General features: G+C 37.9%; 1 protein-coding gene across 1 annotated transcript in view; it reads right to left on the reverse strand.

Moving 5' to 3' along the window:
- The window catches only part of LOC131690597 (uncharacterized), a 541241-nt gene that overhangs the window by 4450 nt on the left and 511251 nt on the right, over positions 1-25540 (reverse strand). The window lies entirely within an intron of this gene.

Consider the following 25540-nt stretch of genomic DNA (forward strand, 5'->3'; position numbering starts at 1 on the left):
GCGTTTGAAATTTGTATGGAAATTAGTATGGGAAAACCTACTTTTTTGCATTTTCAATTTTACAGACTATAATTCTTCCTGCAGTATACCAACAATTAGATAGAAGTATAGTCCAGGATATGCTGAACAACTTTGTCGAAGGATGCATGGTGCTAGAATGTCTCTAAAACAAGTTATAGCTGTTCAAAGTTCGATAGATCGAATTAATTGCCAAAAATCATTTTTTTGTCAACACTGCGGGTGTACCAATGATGTTTCATATAGCATACCAAAATAACATCATATACTTTGGATTTACCACATTGGTATATTTGGATGAATTATTCAAAAGCCTTAGCTCAATTTCATGGGCGTAGGTAGTTTCGCAATAGGCCGTAGTGAGGGGAGAGCGAGGGGGGAGGCTTCAACATACAGAAATTCTTACTGAAATAACTGAAATCTTGTCGAGTTGAAATGTTCAGATGAATTATTTTACAACTTTAACCCAATCCACAAGAGCCCCAGTTCAACAGCAATTTTTGCTTCAGGTGATCGAACAACATCGAAAAGAGCATCCTATCAAAACATAGTGCGTATTAAACTGAAATATAATCCATGCATTCCTTTGTCATATCAACTCGACATCAGTTGATTCAGTCTGCAACTTTGCTTCCATTGATATAAAGTCAATGCAGAGGGATACAGTATGTTTCGTTTCATCGTTTCTAGTATGCATAGGACATTACGCAAATGTTTTAAAATAATTCATCTGAACATTTCAACTCGACAAGATTTCAGTTATTTCAGTTAGAATTTCTATATGTTGAACCTCCCCCCCTCCCTCTCCACTCCACTCTCCTCTATTGCGTAACTACCTAGGCCCATGAAATTGAGCTAAGGCTTTTGAATAATTCTTCCAAATATACCAATGTGGTAAATCTAAAGTATATGATGTTATTTTGGTATACTATATGAAATATCATTGATACACCCGCAGTGTTGGCAAAAAAAAAAGATTTTTGGCAATTAATTCGATCTACCGAACTTTGAACAGCTATAACTTGTTTTAGAGACATTCTAGCACCATACATCCTGCGGCAAAGTTGTTCAGCATATCCTGGATTACACTTCTATCTAATTGTTGGTATACTGCAGGAAGAATTGTAGTCTGTAAAATTGAAAATGCAAAAAAGTAGGTTTTCCCATACTAATCTCCATACAAATTTCAAATGCAATGCGCTACGCCGGGTCAAATCCAATCGACCCCAAATTTTGCACAGTTGTTTGGGACCCCAAATGGAACCAAAAAATGCTGTGCTCGGTTGATTAGGTTATGATTACGTTTTTCCATATAACAATGCCCCACCCTATTATACATACACGAAAGGGGATAAAATAATATTCGTAATATTATGGAGAGAAGTCATTTAGTGTGTTTTTATATAGTAATGCACTTTAGGATTTTTAGCTGTGAGTATTGGAACAATTAATTACTAACTAAGCGGAACCTTTTACAACCATATTAAAACTAGGAATAGCTGGAGGTTTTTATTCAGATTAGTAGAAGGGGGGTTAATTAAGACTTTTTTATGAGTAGTAGTACTGCTAAGCATTTCTCAACGAGATTATATATGGGTCTTTCCGGGCGAAGTGATTAAAAAAAGATGGAAACTTGAAATCGACCTTCGCAGATTTGAACAAATTTTGGAGCCATTATTCATAAATGGCCAATATGCGAGTGATCAAAGCAAGCATAGTGCGTAATTTTTGCTCCCGTCAAGTTTTTTTAAATAATGCACGGTTAAATAAAACAACCTGCAGAATAAGTTCTTTTAACTTACTTTTGAGTTGTGCGTCGCTTTCGCACTTATTAGTGTTGTCAAAAACAAAAGGAGAGATTCGACTCAGTCGAGGTCTTCCGTGGAGGAAGGTACTTTTGAGTTGTTTGGTGTGAACTCAAAATTAGGTAAATTCAACTTAAATTTGAGTATAAAAAACCTATCAATGAGTTGTAATTTTTGCCGTGGTTAAATGGAAACTACCTTCAACACGGTTTACCTAATTTTAAGTTCCCCCACGATACCACGAGATTGAGTCAAAGGAACTCAATTTTAGGTAGTCTTTCGTTTCCGTGTGGGTAAAGATTTTGGAGCCATTATTCATAAAGGGCCAATATGCGAGTGATTAAAGCAAGCGTAGTGCGTCAGACGCGTGAACATTTTTGCTCCCGTCAAGTTTTTTTTATAATGGGTATGGGTAAAGATTATGAATGTTAGTTTTTCGGACGGTTTCCGGTTGATTAATAAATCTCGTTATTTGTTATTTTTTATGTTTATGCATAATCCACTCAAATGTTAACAACGTTGTGTCTAAGGCAAAAAGGTAAGTTATGAAAGTAATTAATTAAAATTACATGAACACAAAATACGCACAGTGCCGTGCACACTTATTGGTGGCAAGAAACCTATTAAATCCCGAAATCAAGTTTTATGCATAGATCTTATGCAGAAAACTTTTCTTCGTAATACCACTGCCGACATGCCTCGGCAGTGGGTTTTAGAAGGTTACGCACACATACACACACGCACGCACACACACACACTCATTTCAATCATTTTAAATTTTCAACTAGCAGATGAAAAATTGAAAATAACATAACAGGGCGTGCGGTGGACACCGACTTAGCCACCGTCTTGCGCAACATAGTTGCAACAAACATAAATATTTCTATTTGGTTGCAAGTTGCTTCATCGGAATGCGATGTGATCGTTTATTTTCTAAGCATTATCGAGGAAACATCCCGTATCGTATGACGAACGATGACGCAGCGAGACTACGCGATCTGTCGCCACGCTAGGTGAGAAACGAAATAGAGTCAGAGTTGCAAAATGGATGGAATGAATAAATATCACAAAGCCCTGCGCTCGGGACAATAGACGGCGCCGGTGGTTGAGTGGTAAGCGTGACCGCCACTCATTCCAGTTGGCCTGGGTTCAATTCCAGCCGAGGTCGTTGACATTTTTCTGAGGTGAAAAAATCTGTGGTCACGTCTTCCTTCGGAAGGGAAGTAAAGCCGTTGGTCCCCGGTCCATGAAATTGGTGGATCGATATCTAGTCCAGCTAGTGCAATCACCTCTCTGGCGTCGGTAAAGAAGAAGTATATCCAACTTCTATACTCTACTAACAAAAATATCCTCCTCCCGTGATACTTGTGGAGTGCGCAGTAGTATATACGGTCTCTAGCAAAAGCAAGTATCGGACTAACAATTCCTTCCCTTTCCTTCCGCGATCTACGTTCGGGCCTGGCCGGCGCCGGTATTGATCAGAAACACTTTAGGATTACCACGAGTTGCACATTGAAAGATGTTTCGCTAATCCCAAGCATAATTATCTACTGATTCCCTGTGCAACTTCAGCTAGTCTCGATCGATAACGGAGTAGCAGCCAGGGGTGGTCGCACAAGCTCAAGCTCAAGCTCAAAGCCCTGTGCTCGGGACAATACACTGCACAGGAAGCGAAATTAGCAGAAAGCAATTGATTACGCTTTCATCTTTGGATTTGGATATTTGATATCTTAGAAACATTTATTGTGCCTGATAAACTGCATCTTTTGACTGAAACGATTTTAGGGTGGTCCTTAATGTATTAAAGTTCTAGCCATTATTTCAAATTCTAGTTGAGATAGAATGATATTCTTTCAATATTCTAGAGCAATCAATTCTGAGATACTTTGTTGAAGATGACAACTTTGTATCTCAAGTCGTTTTCATTGTAGAGTGATTTCTATATCATAACTCGGGATGTCTCTAAAAATAATATTTTATTGTAATTTTTCTTAAAAAAGTGATATTCTGAGCACTTCAAGAGCATAATTAGTTGCTAAAAGAAGAAAGTTTTTATCTTGTCTGGTTCAAAAGTTATACATAATTTTCACTTAAAAATATACCCTTTTCAAATGTTGATATCTCAAAAGGGGGCAAACGAATATGGAAAACTTTTATTGCATTTAAAGGGTGGTACTGTCCATAACATATCAAAAAATTGAAGAACGCTTTTTTGGTCTTTCTCAAATAAATCAAATTTGAGTAAAAGTATTTTTGCGTATAATCCAGCAGCGTTTAGAGAAAAAAAATTTGTTTTTCGCAGATTTTGTGAAGTCTTGCCAAAACTTTCCAAGGATCACATTAATTTGTAGGCTTTTCATATTGCAGATAGGGTAATGACCCTATTTTGAGCCCATTCGTTAGGGTGGCGCAATCGTTGAAATGCATACACATTATGATGAATGCATTAGGGTCAATATATTTGCTTTATTCCAGAATATTTGAAAAAACTTGCCGCAAAATGGTAAAATACTCGTATATGAGCGCAATAGAAGCTAGAATCGCTTCCACAAAAAAGTGTTATCCATTTTTTAATATATTATAGATAAAAGTACAACCTTTCATATTAAAATTATCTATTTTCGTTTGCCTCCTTTCGAGAAATCGATTTTTGAAAAGGGCGTATTTTTCAGTGAAAATCATGTATAACTTTTGAGCCAGACAACATAAAATATTTCTTCATTCAGCAAAAGTTGCCCCTAATCATGTTCTAAAAGTACACAGAAGAGCATTTTTGTGAGAAAACTATGAATTGAAAACACTGCTGAATGATCAGCAAAAACGTTGCAATTGACAATCATCTGTCAAATTATTAGGGGAGAGTGGGTACGCTTGATCCCACTTTTGTTTTTTACTCATAACTTTTCAATGATATAAAAATTTCAATTGCAAAATTTGGCATCTTGTAGTCAATTAAAAATGTAAGAGCTGTGAATATTGTGTAAATCAGAAACCTATGTCCTGCCAGCAATATGAACATTTTTGAAAATCATGCCAAAACGAGGTTTTTGTAAAAACGTGTGGTAACTTGATCCCCCGCCTACTAGGGCTAAAGAAACAAAGCCCACTAAGACCTATAGATACGAAAGTTCAGCTAACCACCTATCCTGACAAATTAAATAATAAGACTACCTTTTTAGATGCACGACAAGCTTTAACCACAGTAGAAAGTCGAGACAAGTATTTGCGGTAAAACAATGCTGTTAAACTGGCTTTTTCAACCTTCAGTTATTTATATCATCATTTGTTTACGGAAAAAATCATTTTAGATCAATTAATAGTGCCAGGTACATTATGAAAATGATGTTTTTCTAATTCTATACATTTCGGAAGTGTTTGAGAGAACTAATGATAGGGATCAAGAATACCCATTGTTACCGGGATCAAAGGTACCTGTTGTATGAGGTGAACAAAATTTAATTTTTTTTGAATGTGTAGTGAAACTTTTTATTCGAAAAACGTGTTTTTCTAGGCAACTGCCCTTAGAAAGTAATTATACTTGAAAATATTCATAAATAATTAGTTCGACGATCTCATACAACCGTTCAAAAAATTTGTGAAAAGATCTTCGAGATGGATTTAAACACACATTTTCTAAAATATTATACAACTTTTCCAAACCAAATGTAATACATCAGATTTGTTTTTTAAACATCATAAACGACCAAATACTTCATTTTTTTTATATTGTGATAACTTTATGCGTATAGATTAGAAGTTATGGCCAGGGAATCAAATATCCCCAAGCATCAAGTGTCCTCACTCTCCCCTACCAAGTGTTCGGTAATTCGAATGGGAATATTGCTGAACGTTTGTTTTAATTTCACTGATGTATTTTCTAAAGAATGAAATGTCATTGCATCTAAGCTGTTCAGTAAAAGTTTTACCGAATTTCAGTAGTTAATTATCAATACTGAAAAACAATGTAAATATCACTGGAGCTCATCTATCTTTACTGAACGCTTCAGTAATAAACACGTTTGTCAAATACCGCCATTTTGCATGTAATAAAAATGGATAGAAGCACTCGCAAGAGTAAAAATTTTCGAACATTTAAAGCAGTCAATTAATATAAAATCTGTACAACGAACATGAAAGATGTGTTGGACGTGCCCGCAGAAACAGATCCAGAAGTAATTCCTTTTCCACAAACAAAATTTAATGTTCAAATAATCTTTACATTTTTAGATCTCCAACAATGACAACTTGCTTGTTGCCGTTTGTTCGTTCCTGGATTTTGGACTTTATTTAATGGCGTACCCTTACAGGCGTTCAAACAGTTTCTCCTGTTTGTGTCCGCCTTTATTTATAGCGGAACATTGACGACAACTAGAAGAAAGTTAATGCGCGATGTTAAATTTTTTTTTGCATTCCACTTTATTTAAATTTGTAAGTAAATTGAAGCAATGAAATTTCACTGAGTCACTGGAATCACTGTCAATAAGGGCAATAAATGTAACTTTTTTGCTCATGTTTCTTTACTGAGCAGTACCTTTGTATCACAGTTTTGTTAGCAAAAATTACCGATAGATTCGCAATATTTATCAGTGGACAAAATTACAATATTTTTCGGTTTTTATTGATGAGCAAGTCGGTAGCTTTTGACATTTGAATGATCATTGCAAGTTTATCGATCTTTCAGTAAACAAAACTTTTACCGAACTGCTTACTGAAAGTTCAGCTGTTTGAAAGTCAGTAAAAAAATTACTGACAACTGTAAAATAAATTGGTGTGTGGAAAATTCTTTACCCCAAAATGGGATTCCGTCGGCCTTGGGATAGCTAGTCCCCAGTTAAACTCATTTCGGAACCGGTTCAGATTTCTGAATGGAGTCAGTATGGTTTCCAACTCAAATGCAACAACCGATTCCGACTCAATCGGTTTCAGAATCTGTTGTTGCATTTGAGCTGGAATCCATACTGGTTCCATTCAGGATTCAGAATCAAATTTCGAATGGTTTGACCGGGTCCTATACTCGACTGTTTAATTCGCCTGCAATCCCTCACCAAGCTCACCAAATCGTAAAATGTATACACTATCCCACAGAAAAACGATGCATTTCATGATATTAACACAGAGAACAGGCATCCATCTTCAGCATTCAACTTGTGTAAAATCTCTAACGGTTTCGAAGATAGTTGGGATATCCAAACCAGGTGCGCTACTGTCGTCATGTTTTGACATTAAAAATGTCTTACTCCACTATCTGGAGCTAGGTGTCATTCTTAAATCTAAACTATCTCCCATGTAACGAAACTATGTAAGGTTTGCACGCTTATAACTCCGATATTACTAGATGGATTTTAATCATTCATACACCAACCGATTCAGAAACATCTAACTTAAATATTGGTAATAATTTAATATCTCCCCAATAAAAGTAGACTTTTGGAAATTGGTAAAATTAAAAAGTTCACGAAAAACGGGAAAATTACCATTCGTGAGGCAGATTTCTCAGACACAGCCGTCATTAGAGGGCACCTTAGTGGCTCAATCAAATACGAAAAGTCATAAATAGAAGCGACGCATGTCCGTTTAAATCAGTTGTTGCTAATATCCCATACGAGCAACATCGTCTCCGGGCGATGCAATAAGCGCTATCGATTTTCGGCAACGTTGGCATTTGCACACACTTGCACCTAAGTGACTAAACCATATATGGTTAGTTTATAAATAGAGGTGACGCGTACACGTTTGAATCAGTTTTTGTTCTTATGTCGAACGGGTAAGATCATGGCTGCAGCGTCTGGACGCTACACTAAGCGGTAGACGCTATGCATTTTCGGCAGCGGTTGCCGTGTGCGGATTTTTCGGGTACCAGCACGGTGTCACAGAATGATTTGCAAAGTGGGTGGGTGGGGTGGTTTGGATTTAATTCAATACGGCAGGATGCGACTTATGTGTGCTGCTTGAGAGTGTGCGTTGAAAAAAAAAATATTTTTTTTTTGCATGCGTGTGAGTTATAACTTGTTAATCCATGTTTACGGCGCTTTGTAGCTGCGTAGGGTAAAGAGCCTATTGGCTTTCATATGTTTCATATTTAGGTTATATGTGATATATATTTCGGTTATATGTTTTTTATCAGTAAGGCATCTGACAACGTACTTCTGTAAATATTGCACTGTTCAGCGGCGTAGTATTTTATATAGAAGAGTACACTCAGGTTTTTACGCGGTTTTTTGCGCGGCATTTTTTTACGTGGATATTGAAATTTACGCGGTTTTCATCTACGCGTTTTTTGAAATTTACGCGGTTTTCATTTACGCGGGCTGTATCCCCCGCGTAAAAAACCTGAGTGTAATTGCATCGGAAACAATCACATTCCCAGCAGAACTTTTTTTGTTTTCTAATGTCAAATACTTTTGTTTCGTACTGCACAAAACAGAAAATTTTAAAACAGAACTTACCGTCCCAGCAGCAGTTTAAGCGGGTGTTCTTTTTCGATTAAAATTCAAGCCATGTCTTAAGCGTTACTGGACTTAAAATTGTTTTCCCTGTTTATGCAATCAGAGTATCTACCCTGCCATATGTATTTAAAACACAGTTCTAATCGCGTTTTAAAGTATACAACAAATAGAACGGTTGGGTATACCAATTTAAATTTTAAAATAAATCTGTTTTAAATTATGATACAAACCGCTGTACTGAAGATATAATTATGTCAGTCCAATTACCACATAAAACACCTATATAACATAAAACGCTGCAGAATTGGTTTAATAATACAATGTTTACACTACAGAGTTATAACACGTTTTAATAATTAGCAACAAGAAAAATGTCACCAAGATAGCATAAAAACCCGTTTTAACTGGTAGTGCGAACGTTGTATAACAATGTAATTTATCAAATATTTTCATTTGTTCAACCACTAATCGATCAAGAAATACTTAACCTTAAGATTGTTTACTTAAGTTCGTTAGTACATTACTGAAAATTTAAATGGAAAATGAAATTTCATGGAGAATCTGTATATTTCCGTTGGCGGGCGTGGGTTTCCTCATCACAGTTCTCAATATGGAACTTTTCCTTTGAATATATTTTCCGGACAGACCAGCCTATTTTTACTAGATGGATCAGCCAAATAATGCCAATCACCTAGTGAGATACTTGATTAATTGTAATAATAGATTGCCGTCAAATGACCTTCAATAAATTATGTTTTAATGGGAGGGTATATAGCAAATTGTAACATATGAAAACAGGCGAGTGAGCAAGAACGTGAGTCGATATGGTCGGTGTTAAGCCAAACCGGACCAAGTCGCAAAACATCAAAAAGTGAGATAATGATAACACTGGGTAAAGAATTTCTTCAGCTACATTCAACTTTTGCCAGATTTGAAATATGTAACCATAAACAATAATTATGGCAAAAACCTATTTTAATCCACCTAGCGGTGCAATTGTGCCTTTCTCAATCATGAATCACGAGAATGTGTGCGTTGTTTATATTCATTAAAAACTTTTAAATGCATATATTACATTTTATTATTATACATCACATGACAACTATATACAGGAAAATAAATCATTATTCGAGTTCTAAAATTTTGAAAAAGAAAAAAACAGCCACGGTAATATTGAACTGAAAAACCTGTTTTAATCCACCTAGAGGTGCAATTGTGCCTTTCTCATTTCTCCAAACTATGATTTAATAGCTGGTTCGTACAATATAACTTTATGGAAATGTCTTTCATTCTTATTACACTTGGTAAGTATATATAAGAGCACCTTTTTGCACTCATCGCGGTATCGGTTTGAATCGGAGTTTTCTATGTGATCGACCTCCACAACCCGTAACTCCGGTGCTGGAAGTCGGATGGAGATGGAATTTAATATCAGTTTCTGGGGACGCAACACCTTTCATTTGAGACTAAGTTGAGCAAATCTAGCCATTTTCGAGAAACCAATATAACCGTTATTCTGACTTTGGATGCTTCCGGATCCGTCGATGGTGGCCAGTGTGGCCAAAGAGACTTTGAATGACTGTTGGGGACCTAGATCTACAAATTCAACAGTTGTGTTTACATTTTGGAAAAAAAAATCACCTTTTTACATTCATCGCAGAATTCGTTAGAATCGGGATTTGCTGCGTGATCGTACGTATCACCCTGTAATTCAGGAACCAGAACTCGGATCCACACAAAATTCAACAGCAGCTGATGGACCTTTCATTTAAAATTAAGTTTGTCAAAATCGGTTCAGAAAATTCCGAGAAACCGATTTGGAAAAATCAACAAATTTTGTTTTGTAACCATACTCTTCAACTCGTAATTCGGAACAAGATGTCGGTTGAAAATGAAATTCAATAGCAACCTATGGGAATATTATACCTTTCATTTGAATCTTAGTTTGTAAAAATCGGTTCAGCCATCTCCGAGTAACCGATGTGGACATTTTGTTAACAAATCCGCACATATACACACATACATACACACATACATACATACACACATACATACACACAGATATTTTGCGATCTCGGCGAACTGAGTCGAATGTTATATGAGACTCGGCCCTCCGGGCCTCGGTTAGAAAGTCGGTTTTTGGAGCAATTGCATAACCTTTCTATATAAGAAAGACAAAAGAATAATATTTAATTAGCTTAATAAGCATGAGTTCAATGTTATCTTCATGTGATTATAATTTGCAAAGGTTGGTGGAATGCGTTTGAACGTGTAGGGAATGGGGTTTAGTAGAGTGGGTGTGGAGGATGCGTCAGAAATCCTTCATCTTATTTCGGTATACGGGGTGGATGAAGGAAATCTGGGCGTGAGGGTGATCCAAGAAGAGGGGAGTGATGAAGGAGGGAGGTGTAAGGGCAAGGCGGGGAGGGGGGAAGGGGCGGCTACGCAATACTCAACTGCATATTTTGCCTTCCATTTGAGACTTGGTTTGAGAAAATCGGTTCAGTCATCACCGATGAACCGATGTGACTTTAATTGTGGAATATGCCCGGAATTCCGGACTTCCGGAATCGTCGATAGTGGACAATATATTCAAAGAATGTTTGATTGGCAATCAGTGATCTAGATCTGCGATTAGAAGTAATTTGGTGACCATTTCAATAGTTTTTAGCCTCTGAGGTATTACGATTGTACCGATTTATATGTGAAATTCCAGTGTATCCTTACTAACACCCCTGTAACTCCGGAAGCAAGAGTCAGAACCGAATGAAATTCAGCAGCAGTCAATGGCATTACTGTATCTTTCATTTGAAATTAAGTTCGTAAAAATCGGTAGAGAATTCGTTGTGGAATGGGTGTGATATTAGCTTAGGAACTTGGCGGGTTCCCCGAGGGCGTCATGAACCGTCATAGGTGACCAATGTGGTCAAAGCTGCTTTGATTGATCATTAGTGATCCAGACCCGCAAACTAGAGTAATGTTACATCAATTTTAATATGTTTTACATCATTTGAACATTATGGTGGTACCAGTTTATATGGGAATTTGCTGTGTGACCGCACTCTTCAACCCGTAACTCCGGAACCGGAAGTCGGATCAACTAAAAATTCAATAGCAGCTTATGGGAGCGTTATACCTTTCAGATGAAACTAAGTTTGCGAAAATCGGTTCAGCCATCTCTGAGAAAATTGTGTGAGTTTAAATGACACACACACATACACACACACATACACACACACAGACATTTGCCGATCTCGACGAACTGAATCGAATGGTGTATGATACTCGGCCCTCCGGGCCTCGGTTAAAAAGTCGATTTTTACAGTGATTGCATAGCCTTTCTTTATATGAGAAAGGCAAAAAGGTGCGAAATCGGCAAAGTCCCAAAAAGTCGATTTTTATAAAATTTTCGAGATAACATAAAATCTCGACGTTTCATGCATTTTAAAGATGTTTGGCATCAAAAATACGAATTCGATTTCTGAAATTTCATGAGGTCCCCCCTTTGAAAAAAAAAATTTGAGTTCCGGCTTATATGGGAATTTCATATGTGATCGGACGATTTAGTCTATATTTCCGGACCCATATAAGCGATCCGTACGAAATTTTATTGACATCTATGAGGATATTATAGCTATCATTTGGGACTAAGTTTGTGAAAATCGGCCCAACCATTTTCGGGAAACTGATGTGAGTTCGTAAATTTTGAAAGATGGCCGCTTTTCCCGGGCACTTCCGGAACCGTCTATGGTGGTCAATGTAGTCAACGAAAGTTTGGTTGGCCGTCGGTGACCTAGAACAGCAAATTTAAGTTGTTTGAGAGACATTTTAGCGAAATTTTTACCTTTTTTTGCTTTCATCGGAGTATCGGTTTGAATCACAATTTGCTATGTGATCGCACGCCACAACCTGTAACTCCGGAACCGGAAGTCGGATCGGGATGAAATTAAATAGCAATTTACGGGGACGCAATACCTTTGATTTGAGGCCAAGTTTAGTCGAATCGGTCTAGCCATCTCCGAGAAACCGATGTGACTGTTATTCTGAATTTAGATGCTTCCGCCGGGGCTTCCGGAACCGATGATGGTGGCCAATGTGGCCAAATAGACTTTGAATGGATGTTAGTGACCTAACACTACAAATCGAAGCAGTTGTGGTCATATTTTGGAAAAATTTTCACCTTTATACATTCATTGCAGAATTTATTAAAATCGACATTTTCTGCGTGTTCGCACTCATCACCCTGTAATTCCGGAACCGGAAGTCGGATCCATTAGGAATTCAATAGCAGCCTATGGGAACGTTGCACCTTTCATTTGAGACTAAGTTTGTCAAAATCAGCCATCTCTGAGAAAAATGAGTGACATTTTTGGTCACATACACACATACGCACATACACACACACATACATACATACACACATACATACACACACAGACATTTGCCGAACTCGACGAACTGAATCGAATGGTATATGTCACTCGGCCCTCCGGGCCTTCGTTAAAAAGTCGGTTTTCAGAGCAATTGCAATACCTTTCTATTGAGAAAGGCAAAAATATTTTCCGATTATAACGTAAAGGATGCTGCGATTCTAACTTTAACCCTCTTTTTCTCGAAATCAATATTTTGTCACTTAGTCCGGTCTGACTTAACACCGACCATATGTGTGATCGATAAAATTTATTTGCACGCTGTTGAAAAAAGCTACATTTTTAATGTTACCGTGGTCGTGTCCTGTACACAACCCTTTAATTTTTTTTGTGGCTGAGTTCGACAGAATTGACAGCGGTTACTCCTCTACCTAGTCAAACTAGTCCGGAACAGGTTCGGACTTCCAGCATCAATTTCAGCTCAAATGCATCAACCGATAGAGTCGGAATCGGTTGTTTTCTTTGAGCAAGATTCCATACTGAATCCATTCAAGATTTCGAACCGGTTGACGGAATGGATTTGACGGATAGTTGGGATAGGTTGGTGTGGCGGCGCTAGTGTTTATCGTAGATTAATTTAAATGCTTACACACGTTTTTGCCTTTCTCATACAGAGAGGTTATGAAATCACTCTGAAAAACGTCAACCTAATCCCGGCCCGGAGGGCCGAGTGTCATATCCCATTCGACTCAGTTCGTCGAGATCGGAAAAAGTCTGTATGTGTGTGTGTATGTATGTGTGTGTATGTGTGTGTATGTGTGTGTATGTGTGTGTATGTGTGTGTATGTGTGTGTGTGTGTATGTGTGTGTGTATGTATGTGCGTATGTGTCAAATAATGTCACTCATTTTTCTCAGAGATGGCTGGACCGATTTGCCCAAACTTAGTCTCAAATGAAAGGTGCAAACTTCCCATCGGCTGCTATTGAATTTTGGATCGATCGGAATTCTGGTTCTAGAATTACGGGTTTCAGAGTGCGGCCACACAGAAATTTCTCATATAAACTATAGGAAAAATTTAAAAAAAGAATTTTTATTTTTGATGCTAAATGTGTTCAAGGTGCATGAAACGTCGAGATTTGATGCAAACTCAAAAAAAATTGACGACGATTCACTTTTTTGGATTTTGGCACATTTTTGCCTTTCTCATATAGAAAGGTTATGCAATCACTCTGAAAAACGTCAACCTAATCCCGGCCCGGAGGGCCGAGTGTCATATCCCATTCGACTCAGTTCGTCGAGATCGGAAAAAGTTTGTATGTGTGTGGCCCGGAGGGCCGAGTGTCATATCCCATTCGACTCAGTCCGTCGAGATCGGAAAAAGTCTGTATATGTGTGTGTGTATGTGTGTGTGTGTATGTGACCAAAAATGTCACTCATTTTTCTCGGAGATGGCTGAACCGATTTTGACAAACTTAGTCTCAAATGAAAGGTGCAACGTTCCCATAGGCTGCTATTGAATTTCTAATGGATCCGACCTCCGGTTCCGGAATTACAGGGTGATGAGTACGAACACGCAGAAAATGTCGATTTTAATAAATTCTGCAATGAATGTATAAAGGTGAAAATTTTTCCAAAATATGACCACAACTGCTTCGATTTGTAGTATTAGGTCACTAACATCCATTCAAAGTCTATTTGGCCACATTGGCCACCATCATCGGTTTCGGAAGCCCCGGTGGAAGTATCTAAATTCAGAATAACAGTCACATCGGTTTCTCGGAGATGGCTAGACCGATTCGACTAAACTTGGCCTCAAATGAAAGGTATTGCGTCCCCGTAAATGACTATTTAATTTCATCCCGATCCGACTTCCGGTTCCGGAGTTACAGGTATCTAAATTCAGAATAACAGTCACATCGGTTTCTCGGAGATGGCTAGACCGATTCGATTAAACTTGGCCTCAAATGATCACATAGCAAATTGTGATTCAAACCGATACTCCGATGAAAGCAAAAAAGGTAAAAATTTCGCTAAAATGTCTCTCAAACAGTGGCGTAGCCAGGGGGGGGTTTTGGGGCTTAAAACCCCCCCCAAACCAAAATTAATTGCATTGAAAAAAATTGATACTGACGAATTTAATTTAATATTCCACAAAATATTTTTGGAAAAATATTCTCTGATCACTACATTGAGAACTGTGTTTAAAGCGTCACTTTCAAACTTTTGGAAAATTGTGGGAAGGGGATCTTGTAACTTATTTCTTAGCCAAAATCCCATAGTTGTCAAATTACTTCAATGTAAAATAAAATAACTGTCTGAATTATTATGAGCTCATTTTTGGAAAGATGCTTCAAAATATAGATTAGAGACATTTTTTTCGAATGGGAATCTAAATTTGAATAGGTTGATTGCATATAAAACATAAGCTTATTTACCGAAAACTTGCATACATTTCAACATTTGCTGAAAATGTATTTTTTTTAGATTGTGTAGAGTTTAGACAACAATTCAATATGGTTAACAACAAGAATAACATTTCAGAAACTAGTTGAAAGCTGATGTAATTTTGTCTCTAGCAGGTCAGGATCGGTTTTATGAGCATTGGATTTTTGTTGTATTATCAACTTTATGAATAGCCTCTTAGCAGGATGCAATGAATGGCGTACTAAAATTTTGTGTGCTACGTACTGCAAGTTGTGAGGTTGACTAATGAAGAAAAGTAAAATTAATGCTCGATAAATTTTTAAAGGTCACGATCACATTCATTCGAAACTGCCAAATTTCGATGTTAAGTAACATTGAAGAATTTCAAAACGTAAAACTGTTCATCTGCTGATAGAATAATTTTGACGGTTAATCCTCCTAGAAGTAATTATAGAGAAGAATTACTCTTCAAGCAAATTTGGGTCTAGACTTAATGTCTCCAGCAAAGTTTTCGAAAGTGCTATTTCAAACAACTTTGTCAAAGACATAAATATCCCACATATTCAGAGTATCGAAATATAGTAGTAGAAAACCTTTACAACAAGCTATTCTGAAATTACTGCATTTGATAAATCTCTTCTGCGGTAATTAAATAATAAATTCACATTGCGTTCAAGGTGCCTTTGAAGCTTACAAAAAAAAAAAAAATAAGGGAACTGGATTTAAAACAAATAATTCCCAGATAGTAAAAAGACTCAAAAACACAAAGAGTGATTCCATTTTCAGGAGCATCAATTCGGCGCTAGCATAGTCCGCCCACCAAGTTAGTGTCGGATTCTGATGAGATGAAGTCGAAACGCAAGTTTCAGTTCGATCCATCCATAATTTAGTTATAGGTTTTGTGTTCTCAACTCGCAATGATTGTTTCAAACAATTTTATCCCTAGCGCAGAAAAAAATCGTTTTCACCTAAATTTTTCTTCACTAAGGAGAAATATAGCATGCCCAGTCCATTTAAATCCCTATATGTTGAATTCATGTAGCCTTCACATTTTCAACAAAATTGTTTGAAATGACATTATCAAAAACTTTGCTGAAGGCACCATGTCTCTTAATATTTTTGAAAAATTAATTCACCATAATTACCTCTATGAGAATTAATCACTAAAATTTCTATATCAAAGCAGGCGCTGTTTTATGTTGAAAACTTGCGAAGTTGTCAAACCTTCAAAGTCAAGGATTATTATATTAGGTGATCTTGAACGTTGAAATTTTTTTAGATCATTTATCCCACTTTAAAAGATCGCAATTTTTGACTTCATTGACATATTATACAAGAAAATAATCTATAGAGGTTTGAAAACTGTTCCATGTTGATCCTTCTTGTTTGTAGACTGGAATGACGTCTGTTAGACTACTTATGTTTTTGAGTTTTCAATAATTTATCAAATCATATTAAATTTTAAGATTTTTTCAAAAAATTGCGATTTTCATCAAAACCCCCTCCAAACCAAATTTCTGGCTACGCCACTGCTCTCAAACAACTTAAATTTGCTGTTCTAGGTCACCGACGGCCAACCAAACTTTCGTTGACTACATTGACCACCATAGACGGTTCCGGAAGTGCCCGGGAAAAGCGGCCATCTTTCAAAATTTACGAACTCACATCAGTTTCCCGGAAATGGTTGGGCCGATTTTCACAAACTTAGTCCCAAATGATAGCTATAATATCCCCATAGATGTCTATAAAATTTCGTACGGATCGCTTATATGGGTCCGGAAATATAGACTAAATCGTCCGGTCACATATGAAATTCCCATATAAGCCGGAACTCAAATTTTTTTTTCAAAGGGGGGACCCCATGAAATTTCAGAAATCGAATTCGTATTTTTGATGCCACATCTTTAAAATGCATGAAACGTCGAGATTTTATGTTATCTCGAAAAATTTTTTTTTATGAAAATCGACTTTTTGGGACTTAGCCGATTTTGAACCTTTTTGCCTTTCTCATATAGAAAGGTTATGCAATCACTCTGAAAAACGTCAACCTAATCCCGGCCCGAAGGGCCGAGTGTCATATCCCATTCGACTCAGTTCGTCGAGATCGGAAAAAGTCTGTATGTGTGTGTATGTGTGTATGTATGTGTTTGTGTATGTGTGTGTGTGTGTATGTGTGTGTATGTGTGTGTGTGTATGTATGTGCGTATGTGTCAGATAATGTCACTCATTTTTCTCAGAGATGGCTGGACCGATTTGCCCAAACTTAGTCTCAAATGAAAGGTGCAACCTTCCCATCGGCTGCTATTGAATTTTGGATCGATCGGAATTCTGGTTCCGGAATTACGGGTTTCAGAGTGCGGCCACACAGAAATTTCTCATAAAAACTATAGGAAAAATTAAAAATAGAATTTTTATTTTTGATGCTAAATGTATTGAAGGTGCATAAAACGTCGAGATTTGATGCAAACACGAAAAAAATTTGACGAAGATTCACTTTTTTGGATTTTGCTCATTTTTGCCTTTCTCATATAGAAAGGTTATGCAATCACTCTGAAAAACGTCAACCTAATCCCGCCCGAAGGGCCGAGTGTCATATCCCATTCGACTCAGTTCGTAGAGATCGGAAAAAGTCTGTATGTGTGTGTATGTGTGTATGTATGTGTTTGTGTATGTGTGTGTGTATGTGTGTGTATGTGTGTGTGTATGTATGTGCGTATGTGTCAGATAATGTCACTCATTTTTCTCAGAGATGGCTGGACCGATTTGCCCAAACTTAGTCTCAAATGAAAGGTGCAACCTTCCCATCGGCTGCTATTGAATTTTGGATCGATCGGAATTCTGGTTCCGGAATTACGGGTTTCAGAGTGCGGCCACACAGAAATTTCTCATAAAAACTATAGGAAAAATTAAAAATAGAATTTTTATTTTTGATGCTAAATGTATTGAAGGTGCATAAAACGTCGAGATTTGATGCAAACACGAAAAAAAATTGACGAAGATTCACTTTTTTGGATTTTGCACATTTTTGCCTTTCTCATATAGAAAGGTTATGCAATCACTCTGAAAAACGTCAACCTAATCCCGGCCCGAAGGGCCGAGTGTCATATCCCATTCGACTCAGTTCGTCGAGATCGGAAAAAGTCTGTATGTGTGTGTGTATGTGTGTATGTATGTGTGTGTGTGTATGTGTGTGTGTATGTGTGTGTATGTGTGTGTATGTATGTGCGTATGTGTCAAATAATGTCACTCATTTTTCTCAGAGATGGCTGGACCGATTTGCCCAAACTTAGTCTCAAATGAAAGGTGCAACCTTCCCATCGGCTGCTATTGAATTTTGGATCGATCGGAATTCTGGTTCCGGAATTACGGGTTTCAGAGTGCGGCCACACAGAAATTTCTCATAAAAACTATAGGAAAAATTAAAAATAGAATTTTTATTTTTGATGCTAAATGTATTGAAGGTGCATAAAACGTCGAGATTTGATGCAAACACGAAAAAAAATTGACGAAGATTCACTTTTTTGGATTTTGCACATTTTTGCCTTTCTCATATAGAAAGGTTATGCAATCACTCTGAAAAACGTCAACCTAATCCCGGCCCGGAGGGCCGAGTGTCATATCCCATTCGACTCAGTTCGTCGAGATCGGAAAAAGTCTGTATGTGTGTGTATGTATGTGTGTGTATGTGTGTGTGTATGTGTGTATGTGTGTGTGTATGTGTGTGTATGTGTGTGTGTATGTATGTGCGTATGTGTCAAATAATGTCACTCATTTTTCTCAGAGATGGCTGGACCGATTTGCCCAAACTTAGTCTCAAATGAAAGGTGTAACCTTCCCATCGGCTGCTATTGAATTTTGGATCGATCGGAATTCTGGTTCCGGAATTACGGGTTTCAGAGTGCGGCCACACAGAAATTTCTCATAAAAACTATAGGAAAAATTAAAAATAGATTTTTTATTTTTGATGCTAAATGTATTCAAGGTGCATAAAACATCGAGATTTGATGCAAACACGAAAAAAATTTGACGAAGATTCACTTTTTTGGATTTTGCACATTTTTGCCTTTGTGATGTAATAATAATGCACATCCTTCCAATACAGGAAAATGCGAATAGTTATCCCATCTTGGTTTTCCCAAACAATAACGTACCTCACCCATCCTAAACCTTAACTCAGCAACCCTCATAAAAGCGATTACCAAGAAAAACCCAACTTCCAAAACAATACAACTATGTAACCTTCAATAAACTGCCTGCGCCAGCGCAGCCGCTAGCAGTGTCATGATGATATAACTTTCACTGCCTGGGTAAAACCAGCGCATATGTTCTACTGTTGATATTTACAAATAACCCGCGCCGTCGCATCATGCTTTAGCTTTGGGCAACCAGGTAACAATGTAGCATATATAAGCTTTACGAAAATAAGGACGATCATTCAGTAACCGAACAACGCACCTTTCTCATATAGAAAGGTTATGCAATCACTCTGAAAAACGTCAACCTAATCCCGGCCCGGAGGGCCGAGTGTCATATCCCATTCGACTCAGTTCGTCGAGATCGGAAAAAGTCTGTATGTGTGTGTGTGTATGTGTGTGTGTGTATGTGTGTGTATGTGTGTGTGTGTATGCATGTGCGTATGTGTCAAATAATGTCACTCATTTTTCTCAGAGATGGCTGGACCGATTTGCCCAAACTTAGTCTCAAATGAAAGGTGCAACCTTCCCATCGGCTGCTATTGAATTTTGGATCGATCGGAATTCTGGTTCCGGAATTACGGGTTTCAGAGTGCGGCCACACAGAAATTTCTCATAAAAACTATAGGAAAAATTAAAAATAGAATTTTTATTTTTGATGCTAAATGTATTGAAGGTGCATAAAACGTCGAGATTTGATGCAAACACGAAAAAAATTTGTCGAAGATTCACTTTTTTGGATTTTGCACATTTTTGCCTTTCTCATATAGAAAGGTTATGCAATCACTCTGAAAAACGTCAACCTAATCCCGGCCAAATTTTTTTTTCGACTCGCATAAGGTTTCTGGATTTTAACAGGGGCGTAGTTGATGGTTTACGGGGAGGGGTTACACCCCCCCTCTACTGTTCAGTCCCCTCCTTTAAAAATCTCCTTAAATCACCCCTCAGACCACCACCTCATACCCCTCCCTTTCAACCCCATCATCTTTAAACCACCACTATATTACAAAGCATACCAATTTAAGCTGGGGAGTCGTTCGTTCCTGGGACTTTCGCCCTCCTCACATACCCATCCCCGCATGACAAAATGAGTTTGCAAGCAGATAACATTGATCTAATGCTGATTAGGCTAATGGAGTATGATATTTTTTTGTTTCAAGTGTTTCACCGTCGACACGTAGCTCATCAAGTTCGTGGCTGGCATGCCATTGTGTATAAGTGCAAAGTGTACTAAGAATGTAATGGACATTTCCACAATTATGTTGAACATAAAAAGCCTCCGTGCCATAGTTTAGAGAAATGAGAAAGGCACAATTGCATCGCTAGGTGGATTAAAACAGGTTTTTCAGTTTAATATTACCGTGGCTGTTTTTTCTTTTTCAAAATTTTAGAACTCGAATAATGATTTATTTTCCTGTATATAGTTGTCATGTGATGTATAATAATAAAATGTAATATATGCATTTAAAAGCTTTTAATGAATATAAACAACGCACACATTCTCGTGATTCGTGATTGAGAAAGGCACAATTGCACCGCTAGGTGGATTAAAATAGGTTTTTTTTGTCAGTGTTATTCCAGCTTTAAAAAAGTATTCAAAACCGTTCCAGGACCATTCTTAAAACTAATGCCTTATCGTGGAAGTATTAACAAAATTTTATAGCGTAGCTACGAAGCAAATAAAATGTCAACTGCATAAAAGCATGATAAAATCATCGGCTTCAAGGAATCCTTTTTAAAACCCCGATAAAACAATGATAGATCCTCTAAGCATTTTGATTGTTATTTAGGTATGACCTACTAATACCATATTCGATAAAAAAAAAGTTTACACCTAAGGAAGGCTGAAGCATGAGAATATTAAATAGAGAGTTTCGCTTATAGCGTCATACCAACCTTTCAAATGATCCCAAATATTTCGAGGTTTTGTAATATCCCGTACGGGTTCAGCCATACTTAATAGTCTAATTCCATAATCTATTCGTAATTTACTGATAGTCGAATTTCTGAGTATCTCTTCAATTCTCTCTAGTCTCATAATTGTGCCTATAACTAACGTATGGTTCGGTTCATAAACAGCTAAAAATATATCTAAACATTTGGAAAAAGCTGTATGTGCATTGATCAATTCGCCCTGTTGATAAAGGATACTAGCTATGTAGTACTGTGTATTCAGTGTATCCGGGTGAACGGGGCCTAAATGGTCTGTCTGAATGCGTAATACTTCATTCTGCTGTTCCAAAGCTTCGTCGTATTTCTTTTGATTGCAAAGTATTCCCGAAATTCTGTTTAAAGTTTTTATAGTATCAGCATGATACAATCCGAAAACTTGTTTGTTCTTCTCTAAAACCTCTTTATATCTAATTAAGGCTTCGTCGTTGTTGCCCTGACTAGCTAACATAGATGCTATGTCGTTCTGAGCTCGTACAGTATTCCGGGAAAATGCATCCAACGTTTCCTTTCTTGTTGTTAATACTTCTTTATTGATTGCAATTGCCTCTTCATATTGTTTTAGCTCTTTCGAAGTAATGTATAATTTCGAATCTAACGTTGTTTGTTTCTGAACGATATTGTGGAAAATGTCCTTAGCTTTATCATAATTTCCTAGCTCATGATGGAGCATTGCAATAAAATAGTGTGTCTCTAAAGTTTCATTATCATCAGATCCTAGTATTTTCTTTCGTTTGTCGTACACGTCTTCTAAAACAGCTAGTGCCTCGTGGAATGCTTCCTGTACATACAAAGATACTGCTAAAGCTGATTGAATAGTTATTGTGTCAGGATGATCTGGACCGAGCAATTTTCGCGCTTTATCGAATGTTTGTCTGAGAGTAAGGTCAACGGTTTGGAAATTGTCTCTGCCTTCCGGGACCTCCTCAACTTTATCAGGTGTAACAATTATGTTTTTTTTGTCAAACTGGAGACTGGGTTTTAACTGTTTGGGACTACTGCGCAGCACTTTGCCGCTTTCATTGGTATTCACGATGACCTTAATCATATCGGTATCTGTTATTATATTATTCGCACAATCGGCTGATGATGTCCTGTCATCAGACATGGCTCCATAGTTTGCTCCGGCCGTCAAAAGGGCTTCAACAATTTTCACGTGTGAAAATTTAGCTGCAAAGTCTAGGGGAATGATTCCTTGTTCGTTGGTCATACTGGGGTTAGCTTTGTTTTTCAGCAGAAGCTTCACCACCTGTTCGTAACCATTGGACGCTGCGTAATGCAATGTTGTTTCACCTGCTGAATCTCTACTGTTTACAGCAGCCCCCTCTTTGATGCATCTCTCCACCTTATTAGGATTGTTAGCTCTTGTAGCTTTAAATAGATTTTCAGTTGCAATGAGAATTTTGCTAACCTTTTCATTTTCGGTGTTACTCAAAGGGACCATACCGTATATGTTCCTAGAATTAAACCGGGCTCCATGTTGTAGTAAACTTTTTACCACACTAGCATGGCCATAGTCAGCAGCGATATGGGCAGGTGTGGTGTCACTAGCACTTTTGGCGTTAACATCAGCACCTCGCTGAATTAGTAAGTTTACCACCTCCAACTGACCGTTAATGGCAGCATAGTGTAACAGCGTTTGGTTTGCTGTGCCTCTTTCATTTTCACTCATGCCTTTATCAAGGAAGTATAGTACGGCGTCTTTAAAACCTTCTCTAGCAGCGATATGTATGGGTTTTGAGCCTGCGTCGTTTGTAGCATTAATGTCAGAACCTTCATTGGCTAGATATTCTACGATCTCTAAGTTATTTTCCTGTGAGGCAATGTGTAATAACGTCCACCCATCAGTAGTTTTGAAATTCAAATCAATTTCCTTGTACTGCATTAAAGATTTTACTATCGGCAAATGCCCATGCGCAACTGCTAGTTCTAAGGCTGTTCTTTTCTTCTTGTCTTTAATTCTAATATTCGCTCCATTATTCAGCAGGATTTCCACAACTTCATCATGACCACGTCCTGCGGCTATGTGAAGTGAAGTACCTTCAATGGAGATAATGTTAACATTTGCTCCGTTTGAAATTAACATTTCTGCCACGTTCGCATGTCCTTCCTGAGCTGCACAGTACAAAGGTGTTACATCGCTAATCTCCAACAACGCATCAACCTTTGCTCCTCTTTCTAAAAGTAAGCGAGCTATTTCCAGATGTCCTCGTTTAGCTGCCAAGTGCAACAGAGTTTCATTCTCAGGAGCTTTGATGTGGATGCGAGCCTTACTTTTGAGAAGAAAATTGACGATGTCCTTATAACCAAACAACACAGCCGTTAATAGTGCTCGTCCGTCATTTGCATTAACGTCGACATTATTAGCTACCAGAACGCGAACAATTTCGATACTATTATTCCGCACAGCAGTTTCTAGGAGGGTGAGATCTTGGGTCTTCACTTTGATGTTGGCCCCATTGGCCAATAAAACCTCAACAATTTCCTTGTGATTTTGAGTTACGGCTACCTGTAGTGGTGTGTAGCCCAGAGAACAAGTCATATCGATTCGAGCTTTATTTTCTATCAGGAGATCAACGACACATTTTTGCCCTTTCAGGACAGCTGAATGTAACGGGGTAAAACCGGAATTTGCCGTGCTGTTAATTTCAGCATTATGTTTTAAAAGAACACCACAGGCAGATTTATGACCACCAAACGCTGCGATATGCAGCGGTGTCAAGCCTTCGATATTTTTAGCATTGATGATTGCTTTATTTTTAATCAAAAGTTCTACAACATTCCGGTTACCGTTTGCCGATGCGCAGTGCAATGGAGTGTTGCCCTCTGTATCGTAGGCATTTACATCAGCCTTGTACTTTATTAGAAGTTCTACACCTTTGACGTATTTTGCTATAACTGCAAAATGCAACGGCGTCTGCTTTTGAGTACTGTAGGCATCCACTTTTGCACCTTTACTTATCAACAGTTCAGCTGCACCTTTCTGACTATCTTTCATTGAACAGTGTAAAGGAGTAACGCCAGATAATTCCTTAGCATGAACGTGAGCACCATGAGCGAGAAGGGTAGATATTATTTCCAAATTACCCTCTTGCGCTGCGAGATGAAGGGGTGTTATGCCAGTAACAGTGACCACATTAACATCGGCTCGATACGCCAGTAACATCTCAACAATGTCCTTGTGCCCATCTTTAGCTGCATAGTGCAACGGTGTATTTTGGTATGTTGTGTCCTTCTGATCAACGTGGGCACCGTGTTTGAGTAAGATCTTTGCTATCTGCGCCTGCCCAGTTTCCACCGCGTAGTGCAATGCTGCACAGCCGTCGTAATTTCTACCATTGATATTAGCCCCATGCTGTATTAAAATATTCACTACCTCTGTATGTCCGTTTAGCGATGCTGCGTGTAAAGGTCTCCAATTCTGATGGGTTTTAGCGTTGATATCTGCTCTTCTTTTTATAAGATACTTGACTAACTCTGCATAGCCTCTCTCTGCTGCTACGTGAAGTGCTGTATAACCTCCAATAGATCGATCACTATCGACGTGTGAGTTCTTCGGTAGCAAAAGTTCAACAACATCAGTGTGGTTATTTATTATTGCAAGGTGTAATGGCGATTGTCCACCGATGTCCAGTAGAATAGCGTTGGCTTTGTGTTTCAGTAAAATCTTAATGATATCAGTGTGGCCATTCCGGGCAGCTAAGTGCAGAGCTGTTATATGACCCTTACTTGGCTTGTTTACACAATAGTTTGCTTCTTTTAGCAAATACTCTACAGTATTGGTTCTTCCGTGTTCAGCAGCAACATGCAATGGATTTTTTTCAAATGTATCCTTCGGCTTTGTGTTTAAACCTTGGTTGACGACGAACTTAACCACTTCCAAACTAGGTCCTTTGGCGGCAAAATGGAGAGTGGTCCAGAGTTTAACATCTCTTCCTTGAATGTCAGCCCCCTGTCGCATGCATTCTTCGACCAGACCCAGGTCACCTTCCTCCAAAGCAGTGAACAATTTCATCTGAATAGAAACTGTGTTTAAACCAGTTTCAAACTTTTGTCTGATCTTGACAGGGTCATCAAGCACAAATTTGCCAATTTTTTTCTTCGCACTCGTGACATTTTTTTGCGAAAGTTTTCTTGCATTCCAAGCAATTGCCATTGAAGGGTCTGACATCAGTATCTCGAGCAGTGCATTGTCGTGGGCCAAATGATTCCGTAGACTTTTCCCAGCTAGTAATGGAGCGTCTTCATCCATGAATAGTAGATTGTTTTCTAAATGTTTATCTAAAATTGAAATAATATCAAGTAGAAGCATTTCGAGAATGGCTTGCAACTT

Source organism: Topomyia yanbarensis, chromosome 3 (genome assembly GCF_030247195.1).
Source record: "Topomyia yanbarensis strain Yona2022 chromosome 3, ASM3024719v1, whole genome shotgun sequence".
Taxonomy (NCBI): Eukaryota; Metazoa; Arthropoda; class Insecta; order Diptera; family Culicidae; genus Topomyia; species Topomyia yanbarensis.